The 13,740-nt window shown below is 40.9% G+C and overlaps 1 protein-coding gene across 2 annotated transcripts in view; it reads left to right on the top strand.

Moving 5' to 3' along the window:
• The window catches only part of AMER3 (APC membrane recruitment protein 3), a 38,131-nt gene extending 24,727 nt beyond the window's left edge, over window positions 1-13,404 (top strand). The window contains exon 3 of one of the 2 annotated variants that reach the window (XM_074912353.1): window positions 13,127-13,404. The gene's annotated coding sequence lies outside the window, so the exon portion shown is untranslated. Of the gene's footprint in view, window positions 1-9,396; window positions 9,490-13,126 lie in introns of those variants that run through there. The other variant, XM_074912354.1, reaches the window with a different exon arrangement.
• The last annotated feature ends 336 nt before the right edge of the window (window positions 13,405-13,740 follow it).

Genomic DNA, 13,740 nt, shown 5'->3' with positions numbered 1-13,740 from the left:
ATATTTTCTGACAAAGTGCTGGGTGAGCAACCTTAATAGGCAGTCAAGATGATGGTAAATCACAGGACAGATTCTTAGGTTTGATTAAGGACTGTAAATCCAGTAGACCCTCTCTGCAAAGACTGCCTGTGTGGAAAGGGAATACTTGGATGGCTAAGAAAAAGCATTCAACAGTGTTATCAAAAATCAGCAGCACTTCTGGGTCACGCATTCATACTGGCCAATTTCCAGTTGGCAGAGCAATTCTATAGCATCTGAAACAAGAGAGCATCAGAGCAACCTACATCGGTGACTGAAACAGAGGAATGGAAAGATGTCACAGAATACTGTCTTCTCCATTCAGTGCAGTGCTGGGCACAGCTCAACTGTTACTGCAGAAAACTCAGCTGCATTTGTGCTTGAGTCTTTTCATTTACCTCTGGGTTGAGCCTGCTTTTAGAGCAGGTCCAGTAACACTAGGAGTACCTTGTGTATTTTCCACCATTATCCAAGCAGATCTGCCTGGATTCAACATCTGTGGCTCACTCTTCCAGGCTCCTGGTAATAACTGTTAACAAAAAGACCCGCCAGTCTTCACACAGAGGTGGTGAGTTTAACATTTAGTGTTAGAAAAAAAGCATAGTGTCTGAAAAGAAGTATGTTAAGCCACAAAAGCGTTTGCAGAATATCTAACTTAACATGAGGTTTTCCCCTAGCAGAAAAGCCAAGGATGGCTTCACTTCTTTAGCACTCTACCGGAGTCTGCAGGAGACACTCACTTCCCTTCAACAGGAAGGGAAATGAGCTCATCTCTCAACATAAAATCTTATCCACAGTTCATAGCCCTTGTGATCTGTTGTACCCCATCACTGTAATGCAAGCTATTCAATCTGGCAAGAACCTAGAAGTTAAGAAGCCCAAAGGAAATAGTTTGGTCATTTGCCCTTTGCCTACCCTAGGGTGTTTACCAAGGCATGTCCTAGACTGACTCACTCTTTTTCCTTCCTGTTTTTCTAAGAAGATGTTTTTAAGTTAAATCCATATAGCCATACAGTCAGTTCTAAATAACAGGATCATAAAACTTAAAGAACTTACTACAGCCCAGACCAGTTGCTGTTTTTACATCATGAACACTGCTAAACATAGTACAGGAAGACTTCCTTCTCCCTTCCTTCCCATCCCATGCATGCCTGACAGCTACATTTATCAGATTCCCAGCCCTCACAGTTAAAAAAAGAAGTTAGTTTCCAAAATTAAAATTACCACCTTCAGCAATTTGAACAGTCACTTATACTAGTTAAGATGTATCTCTGAATTCATCTCTCTAGTTACTTTCATGACATATACTGAACAAAATTTTGAAAATAGATAATTTTAAGATACACTAAAACCATTAAATTCTTAGAATAAAATCTTAGTTTTATTGGGATCATAATTTGCTTTTTTAGCTTGTCAGAGGCAATTGAGTTTCTTTAACTAAGAAAAGCGTGATGTGTTTCTGGATTTTGTCTAACAATGTAAAAACCAAAAATACAATGCTAATACTTTACAATCCTTCTGAAACTGTCTTTTAAAACACACCCTACCAAAATGGATCAGTTCTAAACTGCAAGCTCAAAGCACAAGACTTTAGCACCATCAGCGTTTTTCCTTATAGACCTTATCAGAGTATGCAGACTAAAATTTGCAGTCTTGTGTGCCTAAATTTAGTTTTTAAAAGCAGATCCAAAATTCTGACTCAGCCTATATATTTCAGCTATGCATATTCCACTGGGTCAGACTATCAGGCTATAAAACAGGGAAATTCTAATTACATTAGTCCAGAAATGAAGGAATAGTTGAAATCATCCTGCCATTGAACTAACTGCAGGCAACAAAGAGGGCATTAAACAGATCAACTCATCAATAATGGAGTATGGAGACTTTTAGCACTAAGTAGGTCAGTGGTACATATTTCTGTTTTACCCTTAAATAGTTACTCAGCAGCCCACTCACAGTGAACCCAGGCTGGCTTCTTTCTCTTCTTACTGGACAATCTTCAGCATCACAAAATTTACCAAATCCTCCCATCCCTGTTGAGACCTTATGATGTGAAAATGCGTGGGGATTGAAGCTGGATAGTTAGTTGAAGGCTGTCATCCCGCACGGCTGTGTTGAGAAGAGCATTGATATTGCTTATTCTGTATCAGCTAGAGGTGTGTAAGGAAACAAGCCTGTGTGGGTGCTAAAAGGTACAGTTTTACCCAAATCCAATTCTGATTTGCTGTATTAAATGGAATAGCTCTCATCAACAGACATTGCAGAGACTTGCAAATCCACAGAGATTTTTCCAGAGATTTGGGTGGATTCTAAATCAATATCTAACATGACTAGAACATAACATTTTCAGATACTTATATGAAGCAGTACTGATAGCTGTGTTACTTTTGGTTCTTTGGCTGGAAAAATACCAACAGATAATGGAAAGGCATTGTTTTGGAAGTCCCACTTTCCCATAGAGGTGGTAATGAATTAATTTAAATAATTTCAGTTAACAGAAACTTGCTCTTTCTTCCCCTTTTTCAAATTGATGCCAAAGGGATATAAGTAGAAAGCTGCCCAGACAGCCTACCAGATACTTGCTGAGCCTGTGCTGAAAAAATTTCAAAGCTGACAGAAAAGGAGCTGTCCAGTTCAAAGTCAACATCATCCAACCCTGCAGGAGAGTAGCACAAGTGGAAATTCAGAAGCAACTGTTTATTCAAAATTCAGGAAAACCATGACATCTAATACCTTCAGTAAGAATGCTGTTGATTGATTAACAGAAATGTGCAACAGGATTCTTGCTGGGTACATCAATAACCATCCAGGAGATCTGATAGCCAAAGGCAGTGTAGAAAGTCAAAGAGATTATTAATCCCTAAAAGATTTAATAGGCATTATTTTTACTGCAACCAGACTAAACAGGAAAAGCAAAATCAAACCAACTTATTATCTCTCTAGGGCTACACAGATGGTGACATCTTAGTGTGGCATACCACAAATAGGAAGACTGAGGGATTCTATAGCATAACAAAGACCAGGTATTAGTCAGTCCGGTAATTTCAATTGCTAAATAATATTTCTTTATTTGGGTTAGCAGATAATACAGAACACATCAGTTGTTCTCTATTCATAAATTTTACTGATAATATCATAGCTACATTCAGAGAAAACAAAATATATTCCTATCTCCTAAATTAAATATATCGTAAAGCATTCTTTATTGCTTCTGTTAAATCAAAACATTTATTAAAAAATATGTCCAAAATTAATAAATACTCTAGAACACAAAAATTTCAAGTCTAATATATTTGCCACCCCAGGGCACTTTTCACTTGTTCTCCTCACTCTTCTTAACTGACCAAGTAATTTATGTGAGTAATGAAAATAATCTTATTATGCAGTTTTTAATCTATTATTCAATAGCTAAAAGGAAAGTAAAAATCACCCTTTCTATCAATAATTCCGCTTCAGTACTAATGCAGCCATTCAGCTGCCCCCCTCACCCCTCATACATTTTTAATGCTTAGGCTCTTTGTTAGGATGTCACATGTGTGAATCATGGTCAGAAACACAGTGATCAGGTGTGGGGAGGTCAACTAAAGAAAATATTCCTGTTGCAAACAAAACAAATTAGACTGGAAGGACTGTAAAGAGCAACTGCATGGTAGGGTACTCAAATGCTTGACTCTTCTGGAGATTTGAAAGATGAAGTCCAACTGCTAATGCTGCCTTGACAGCTCTGGCTCGTAAAGAACCTGGAGCTCTCAGCAGTCCTAGTGAAGCGCCAAACACACTTCAGCCAGCTTTGTCTGATGGTACAATACAGTATGTGTCCTAATTCAGCCTCTCCTGCAGTTACTGTTACTGAGTCTATCTGGATCCAAATGCAGAGGCTGGGACATGTGCTCTCCCCAGAGCACTGCAGACAAAGGTCAAGGATCTGATGACAGCAGTGCTTCCCTCAGCCAATTTTTTACTGGTTTGGATGGTACCGTAATTTGGATACCTGCCACTGAACTTCAAACCTGGACTGTCTGGACCAGATCTCAGCTTCTAAAGAGTCTGCCTGGTCTCTTTAGCTTTACTTCCAGAGGCATTTTTAGAGAATTGCACTGTAAACACCACAACAGCTTGTAAAGCCCCAGCGGTATGGATGACTTCCTCTGTCTACCTCTCCTACGACCTGTGATTCAGGCACTTGCAAGAAAAACAAGAACATTGTTAGCAAGGCTTTTTCATCTGGTATTAATCCGGTGTAATTTTCTTTGGAAAATATTAGCATGTCAAAAGATCTCTCCATGAGGGCAATACAACCTCAAACTCAGACAGGCACCATCTCCTCTTAAGGTGGCACAGAAAACGCCTCTGAGTTGACCTGGAGAGAGCTATGAACTTTTAGATTTCTCTCATGAAGCAGTGAATGCTGCTATTATTTTTGCATGACTTCCCATTCTGTCGGATGAAGAGGTTCTGGCAGAGATGGGACCCTTCCCACGTGTTCCTGGAATAATACATTACTCCCCCAGTATGAGAGGCTGCCCCCAGTCAGGCTTCATTCCTCTGCTGAAGGGTGGACAAGTTGGCTGAAGTTCTGAACTGGAAATGGTTCCATTATATTTTTACCTCTTTGAAAATTCTACATGACCCAACACTTTTTATGACAGAAAAAAATGAAGGATGTGCCTTATTTCATCATGGCTCAAAATGAAACCAGTAAAATAGTATGTAACACTTGGCAATTTCTCTCTAGCCCTATTTCTTGCTGTCTGGCCTTCTTCAATGAGAAGAAGTGAAATTATTTTGTTCCTGAGAGTGTAAGCATTTATATCAAATCTGGAATTGTTCCAGATGGAAAGTTAGGCTTGTTCCTCTCTGTGTCACATCACTGCTTCATATAGATTTCCATTCCAGTGAGGCTTAGCAAAAACTTATACAGAGCTATATAATTGCTGCTTACTACCAAAACAATATCACTATAATTGGCCTTATAAATACACTAAAGAGGTAAAAATGAGCATGACTTTGTAAACTATAGCATCAAGTTGACCATAAAGACTATTCACTCAAGAGTAATTTTCAATTTCAGTTTTGCAAAATCAAAGAATGAAGGTAATGTAATCATTTCTGTTGCTGCCATGTCTACATATTCCAGACCCAGATGTCTGACTTTGTTCCCCTTTACCCTCCTTCTCCCTTCATGTTAAGTGCTATATAAACGAAGATCAGGTTTTGGGTCTGTACTCCAAAGAGCTAGAAATGATGTCTAGAAATGACAATGCAAAACAAATGCCCACAGATGGATACAGACAGATGGAAGAGTACAAGGGAAATGAGAGAGTATCAGTCGACCCATCAGAAATGGAAGTGTCACCTGGTGTTACCATACTTTAGGGATGGACTTCCAAACACAAGAAGCCCCATCGGACAAAACATTGTCTTTCTTCTTCAGAAACGTAACAAGGAGACAATGGAGACTGGTATTGTTGACTAATCATAAACAAGAGTGAATATTTAGGTAGACTAGGATACAACTCACAGGATAGAGATTGGCCTTCAGAAGCCTTGGAAGGGAGGTCAACCAACAAATGATGGATGTTATAGAGTAAGAGAAATGAGGGAAAATACACAAAGCGACAGGTATTTGGTTAGCATAACCAGACAGAAAAATACCATCTTTGTGACAACATTCTGAGTGGATATGAACAGGCAAGACTGTGCTTATCAAGGACAGAGGAAAGGAAAATTTTGATACCTTGGAAGTAATGTGAACAGAACATGAATAGTCATATGGTAAAAGGATTTTATGCACAGAACAGACCAAATGCAGACACAGTCTGGATGTGAGAACAGAGAGAGAATTTTGAGTCAAAGAGCACTGCAGGATAGTGGGCTGTATGCAGGAAAAAAAAGGTGTTGGCTCAGGAAAATTAATTGCGAACATACTTAGACCGGTTTGACACTTACTAATGATTGCTGACCCTAACTTTAGCAAGTCAGCAAATATACCACAGATGTACAACACAAAGATGACACAGGATTCACTGCAATCCAGACTGACAGTACCCTGCAGATACAGCCAGCTGTACATAGCAATCAATGAGCCAGATGCAATCCTAACACTAACTGCCTGTAAATGATATCTTTTTTTAAAAACTGAGGAATATGAGAGACTGTATTGCATTCATTACCATTTCAATTGACAGCAGCACAATGCATCACTGACAAGATTCAAATGACTATCCAATAGAAATAATCTGAAAGGCTCATGATAGCTAGTGGAAGAGATTATTTACAGACTGTTTTGTTAGAGGCTTTCTATTTGGCAAAGATTTTGCACATGTGAACTTGTCCCATGCATCAGACATACGTCTGTGCAGGCAGCTCTTTCACAAAGAGAGAGAAGAAAAGAAATGTGTAATGGAGGCATGGAAAATTGATTTTCTGACTGTGACCTTGAATCAGAGGTTGAACATGAGCTGTGAAGCAGACAGTGAGGATGGGAACAAGCTGCAGACAGCAAAACTGCAAACTTTGGCATCAGACAATACAGACAAATTCTGACAGCCTGACCCTGCCCCCATAATCAAGCGCAGTAAGCATGTGAGGATATTTTAACTTGCAGGGACAGTTGGGTACTTATGAAAGCACAACAGAGCCCAGACACTATTTTTCTCAGAGATAACATTAAAGAAGGATGTTATTCAAGTCACCTGTGATGAAAAAAATTTAAAAAGGAAGGTAAATTTCTATACAATATATTGGTTATTTTATCACACTGTGATAATCTTCTCTTCACATGCTCACAAAATACTTCCACTAATCCATCTTCTGGTCTGAAATTTTTTAGGATGGATCTGCAGACATGAAAAGATTCAAAGAAAGAATGTAGACATGAAGGTAGTGAAAACCACTGGTCTATGGTAAACTAAATGGGATGCAGTTAAGAAAGTCAGGAAAGTGGCTGCCTAGCATTTGAAGTTTGTCGCTGAACTATGAGGACAGAGACAAACTGATCCCAACAGTTTGTTCAGAACTGCAGAACAACCAGGGACCACATTACTACATGACCATGTTTCTCCAGCAAGAAGCTGTTCAGGAGGCTCTGTCTTTGTTTTCTTTCTGTGCCTTTTCTGTTGTGTAGCTTGGGGAAAGAAAGGGCTAGCAAGTTAAACTGGGTCCACACTCAGAGCTCTTTGTCATCACAGTATACTATAATATTATGCAGTATATTATGCTGGCACAGCATTCTAAGGCAGATGCAGCTTATAACAGCAAAAAAGTTTTTACTGTATAACTCCTTGATTCCCTGAGAGTGACAAGTTGATTTTTTTACACAGGTGGCTTCTGGCAGCATTAATGTTTGTCAGGTCACACCCCATCGTGCTGGTGTGTGCATAACTGTGTCATAGCAAAATCTATAGTACAGTCCTGGTTTTGAGCTACAGGGGAACCTCTGCTCTAACTAAGAAACACTGCTTCTGCTTCTTAACACCTCTAGACTGCCATAAAAAGGCCGGAGAAGGACAGGGAGTGTGTAATTTTTTTCCTCCCTGTCTAAAGCTCATTCTGACTCAGGCTGAGAATTTGAGTTCTACAAGCAAGCAAAAATACACAGTGTTCAGAGACATAATATTACACAAAGGACTAAGTTACAACATCAAGATCCTTTGGCCCTTGTGCTGAGTTCCTCTTAACTTGCGGGGCACCAGCACAGCTGCACTCCTTCCATGTGGGTGGTCAGTCTTCAGCAGGACTGAAATCCAACCTAGTATTGCCAGTAATATTGCGAGTTTCCTACAAAATGTGCTTCGGAATAGAAATCATAGTACTTTTTTTTTGTTAGAGCGCAATGGTGTGCTCGAGGCACTATTCAGAAATGATACATGCCCTGAGAAACTGAGGTGACCAGGAAATAAAAACTCTTCCTGCAAAATATTTTGTTTTTAAAAATTGGGCCAATTCATGAGTACAGCATTTTAAAACCATATTCTTCATGGAAAGGGAGTTTCTGAAAATCTCCATGGCAGACCACTGAGATATATTATGTCTGGTTTGTGTGTGCTGCTTATGATGAAGTCTGTTCTACTATTTGGCAAATCATCTAGGCAGTAAGGCATTTTTCCTATTCTTCTGGAAAGATTTTTTTTGTTCCAGTAAAACTGAATTTCCACAAAGAATATTTAAACTTTTAAGTGGCATATTCCCCATCTGAAAATCATTCCATCAGAAAATTCCCAGCTAACTTCTAATCTACACAGCCAGCTGGATCAATTAGCTCTGCGCGATAATGCTAAAAGCAGAGTTATTAAATAACCTTAGCATCAAGGTTACAGCAATTCAATGGCCAGGCTAGACAAGGAATGCTTCAGGGCGTTCCCTCACGGTAGAAACTGCTCTTGTAAAGACCCTGCCTCAATTTCCCTTTCCCAGTGTCTGCTTAAATCAAGGTGGGGTTTTTTGGGTTGGGTTGGGTTGTTTGGTGTTTTTTTTTTTTTTTTTTTTGGGGGGGGGAGAATTGTAGTCTCTATTGATCTCTTAATTGATGCTGTTATTAGGCTTCCAGTCCTGACTTCCTTGATTTAGAATCTCCTCCTCCTCTTTCCCTTCAATTGCAATCAGCAGGCTTTTCTCCTAGCTTGGGGAGTCCATATTAGACCAATCTTCCTCCAGATACATGGTAACTTCACTCACCTAATCACTCTCAGTTCTGATGCTGCTAAAACAGACATATTCTTGTCCCAGATGAGAGAAGGAGAAACCTTATAATCCCATACTATAAAATTCTTCATCCCAGGCCTTTAAGGGGCCAGTGGCCCTCCATTCTAACTTGCCCAATGGCATTAATAGCTCCCAAGACACTCTTCTCTCTAGCAAAGGCCACATCAAATGTTTTTAAACAGATTTCCTTAGGCACATGAGCAACTGATCTTGCAAAACATCCCTTCTGGCCTTAAAGGGCCAGTATTCTGCTGCAGTGAACAAAAGATTAGAATATGTTCCTTAGGTAACCTCTAGAAAACCGTACGGTTCGAAAAGGAAAATAATTGAAAAATGGAAAGCATGTACTGATACAGAGAAATGACCACTTTCCTTGCAAATTATTTACCTATAGCAACGTATGATGATTTCTGAACGTTGTCTAAGAATCCTGCTTGTCCAGACTTGTTTTGTGGATTCAGTGTAGCTCCCCAGATAGCCTGGGGATTGACTATGATAAGAAAGTCGCAGGTAGCCCGGGGGTATGAATTAAAAGGACAACTGACCCATAGCAGAAGCAAAGCCCTGAACGGGCACTTAGGTAAACCTAAACTTGAACAAAAGGACTCAGAGATGCTATCTAGAGGGGATGATCTTGCCGATTTAAGAAGGAGACATCTTGGCTTTGCTTAACAGCGCATGCCCTGGGGACAGCGGACACTTGAAGAAGATCACGTACTTCTCTCCGTGAATAATTCTAATAATCGCACCTATTCCTCGAACTAATTGTAATAACCCGGCCCTTCTTAATGAATATGTATATTTTATTGTAATAAATATTTGGCTACTTGCCAGAGACGGTGTGCAAGCTTTGTGGAGAAATCCTCTTGCACCCCGGCCGGAATAAACATGCCTGCTTTAGAACTCTTTCTGAGTTGTAGAGTTTTGTTTCCGCGTGTCAGTACAAGGATTAGAAATTCAACTGATAGAAGTCATACCAGAAACAAGACAAATCTTCAAATGTGCTTGTAGGTGGAAGGAACTGAAAGTCAGGATATCGTTGAGACTATCCCACGGTTTTAATTTGCAGGTTCAGATAAACTGTCATGAAAACTGCATCATAAAAGGGGAGCTGACAGAAGGAGCTGATTAATTAAGTAATGCCGGTAAAGGCTGGCCTGATACTTGCCCATAAATTCTAGCGAATCTGCAGGTGAAATAACTGAGCTGCCTAGGTAATATTAAAAAGTCACACATTCTACCAGAGAAACGGACTTAGCAGTAAGGATGGCGACCTCCGAAATTACAGGCTGTGGAGCCCTCCTGCACTGCCAGGCGCGCTGTCAGGACCCGAAAAGCCACTTACCAGCTGTACCAGCCCGCTGCAAGCCCTCTCCTGTTCAGCCGACGGGTACTCCTGCTCTGCTGTGCCACCTTGTGCTCACCAGCTGACAACACACTGCTTCATGAAATCAGTTAACTGCACAGTAAGACCATCATTAAAGTCCTTCTGGCTTAAACTTTCTGAGACCGTAATAACGTACATGCCAGGTCACACAGCTACAAACAGGACACATGAATACTAGAATGCTGTACTATCAAAATTCTTTCTGTATCCCTGTGAAGGCCAAGATGCTCACAGATGTTTTCAGATTTTTCAGTGATTACAGGCAGAGTTTTGAGTTCACAGCAATTCAGATCATCGGGTAAGATCTCATTTCTCACAACTGGACATGTGGACATTTCTCACAATTGCTACCAGAGCCACTGTGTCATCTCCTGTCCTTGTCCTCTGAGCTTTCAAAAAACATGTCCCAGAGCCCAGAGTAGGGGACACACATTAACAGTTAACTTCCCTACCCTGTTACCAGCTCTGATGCTGATGTGTAGTATTTTGAATAAGCAAATCACCACCCTGAGTCTTTTACTTACCTCATTGTAAAATGGATATGACATTCATTTCACCAGAGTGACAGGGCTTTGGTGTGATTTTTCACAGCAAATGGGACTTTAGAGGTCTGCAAACTACTTTATAAGCTGAAGACAGGGGACACACTAGGAGCTCAGCAGAGTGCATTCTACAGAAGGAAGTCTCAGCAATCCAAATAGCTCATCAGGCTTTCCACTTAGAAGCTTTTTGCATTGTTTTTTTCAGGCACATGCTAAACCTCTTTGAGTTTTCAGGGACCTCCAACGTTTTGGTTAAGCGGAGATTTTTAAGTGCCAAAACTCTCATTTTTGGCAAGCATCCTGAATGACTTGGGGCATGGCAGAGAAACTGTGCTTGTTACCAAAAAATCGTAGGAACAACACAACTTGGGAGTGAACGTGGTAAATTCTTCACTGCAGTCGACCTGGTCTCATCAATCCTGACGTACAAAGCCCAACCAAGGAAACGTATTTGTTATGTAAAGTACTGCAGCAAGGACCCGGCTGCCTGAGGCTGCTGTGGCAGAGCCACAGAGATAACGCACCCGGGGACTGGAAGCCTGACATCAGTCAGTAGGTGCCCACAGTCCCCTGGCAGGCCCAGGGCTTCGCCTCCCTGGGGAGCCCTGCATTGCAGCACCGGCGGCAGGGAGTGCTCTGGCAGCTTCCAGGCTGTCCTGTACAGTGCTAGAGGGGGCAAACTGCTTCATCAGTCGCTTTTAACCAGTGGAAAAACAGCCTCCAGATCAAGGAAAATAAACTGTAGTAAGCCTATGAATATCACAAATTCCTGTGCTGGCCTGCCAAATACCACTGCAGTATTTGTGTTCTGGATTCCTGAGGGATTAGGCCTCCTCCCTGCTTGGGAAGTGTGCCCAGGTCAGGGAGGAGGCCACTTGGAACATGGGCACAAACTGGGGTGCCATTTCTGCTACTGCCTAGGGAAGCTGACAGACTGATTGTGTACAGGAGACCCTAGCATGAGTTTCTGAGTAAGGATAACCACTTAAATATTGAAGGAGTACAGAGGTGTCTTCCACGTCTATAAACTGAAATGTAGGTAAAGATAATATGAGGGCAATAACTGTTTCTATTTAAGGACTTTAGGGTTTTATTATTGGACTGAGAACATACTAAGAGTGAACTCCTGCTGATAGAGGTGAATTTGGTGAATGTGTCCCCTTGTGGGAATGCCCTGCCCTGTTCGTCAGGCAGGCTGCCCTCCTAGGCCTGTCCCATCACATTTCTGTTGCCTCCTCCTCACAATGGGCAGAGGTTAGCAGCTGGCATAAGGGAATCAAGAGTGCAGCAATAGCCATACTCTGAATTACATCTACAAGAACTTGTAAGTCTCAGTACACCAGAGACATCCATTCCAGCTGATCTGATACTATTTTTTAGGAGTACCTTAAGGCAGGTCCTTTGCAAGAACTGTCTGAAGGAGGAGCACGCATATTCTTTCCTCTATTGCTTCATTCAACATCTAATCCTGGACTTCTTTAAATTAGTGCCTTCCAACCCACAAAGCAAGTCACTTAGATGAGCAAAGGACTCTGCCAGGCATGGAAGAGGGCACATGAATGACATCAGAGAGAAATAGATTGATCTGTCCAAATCTATTTGCTGATTTTTAGTGTCACTGCTGTCTGAGCCAGCATCAGAGACAGAGATGTCACAGGAAGGGAACGGGAGAGTGTCAAAGAAAGGAAAGACTGAGAGGTCTGGGCTAGGTAGGAGGGAGGATGGGAAAGCTGCAGCTGGTGGGAGAATACCAAAGCCAAACAGAACTCATCACAGCTCTCCATCTTCAGTTCCTCAAGGTCAGGTTCCTCTGCAAAAAGACAGAAACCACTGAGCTGCGTCACTGGGAATAATAATGAAAAAAATATAACCACATTTTTAGGAGTGGTGAGGGCTCTGGGGAGTGCTTTACTTATGAAAATTCAGAAGGTTAATGAAAAATGTCCCGATAAAAAGACACTTGCAGGTAGATGTAGATGGTATATGGTACAAAGTTGACAAGTTACTGTAGACTTGTTTGTCCTCACCACCATGGAAAGCACATTTCCTATTCCACAAAGAGACACCACTGGTAGCTTTGAAGGGTGTAGTGCAACTACATTGGGGTTTGTGACTTGAAAACAGGACAAAACGAGAGTGGGAGCTGGCATCTGGCTTGGGGGGTGTGGGGCTCCTTTGCTTTCTTGTGCCAAAACTCAAGACAATGACACTTCACAGCATTTTCATCCTCCGCTCTGTAAGAGTATTCGCAATGTGTGTTATCGCAGTAGATACCTTGACGCCCATTAAGTAGAAGATTTACCGCAGTGCTAGGAAAGATGGATTTTGATGCTAAGCAATGCAGCATTTTGTGACTGAAACACTACTTACTTCTGGTTTTAGTTATTTTCCTTCATTCACTCTTTCAACAATATATTAATAAATACATCCTGAAATAAATATGTGAACACTTAGGATGTTTTTGCTTATATTGCAGGTGCAACGCTGAAGAATCCATTTGTAGATATGGATGCTGCCCCCTGCCATGTGTAATTAGCATGACATAGTTCCATGACGTTACATCGATATCAGAATCAGCGACGATATCTCTCTAGAGATCCTACCAGAGATGTTGCAGCAGAAAATCATGCTAGCCTATCTAACTGACTAATATAGTTAGGAGTTCCTGACAACCACACACCCCTGAAGCCATGTTTGCAGATGGTTGGTAACTAATGCTCTTTTTTTTTGCCATGACAAGGAGGTTTAAGAAAAAAAAAGATAGTGTATTTCTGTCTCATTGTGCCACACAACAACTGAAAATACCACTTTATTTTTAAAACATAGGTATGTGAAGAGTGAGCATTCACTTGGGCAGTTGTTATGAAGACGTATATTGGTTTCGGTTGTACTAATTTTTTTTTAATTTTACAGAAATGCTTTATATAATTTATGGCAACTGTTTAACCATCATAAAGCAACAAGGTTCTAGACTGCAGATTTTCTGCCTGGGGAAAGGTATTTTGTAAACATAAAAATATCAGGAAGCATAATACAGTATGCCATATATTCTCCAAAGACATGTGTTTATCATGTAGCAGAAATGTTGAA

Source organism: Athene noctua, chromosome 8 (assembly GCF_965140245.1).
Source record: "Athene noctua chromosome 8, bAthNoc1.hap1.1, whole genome shotgun sequence".
NCBI lineage: Eukaryota > Metazoa > Chordata > Aves > Strigiformes > Strigidae > Athene > Athene noctua.
The sequence above is the reverse complement of the archived record's forward strand: the minus strand, read 5'-3'. Positions and strand labels throughout refer to the sequence as shown.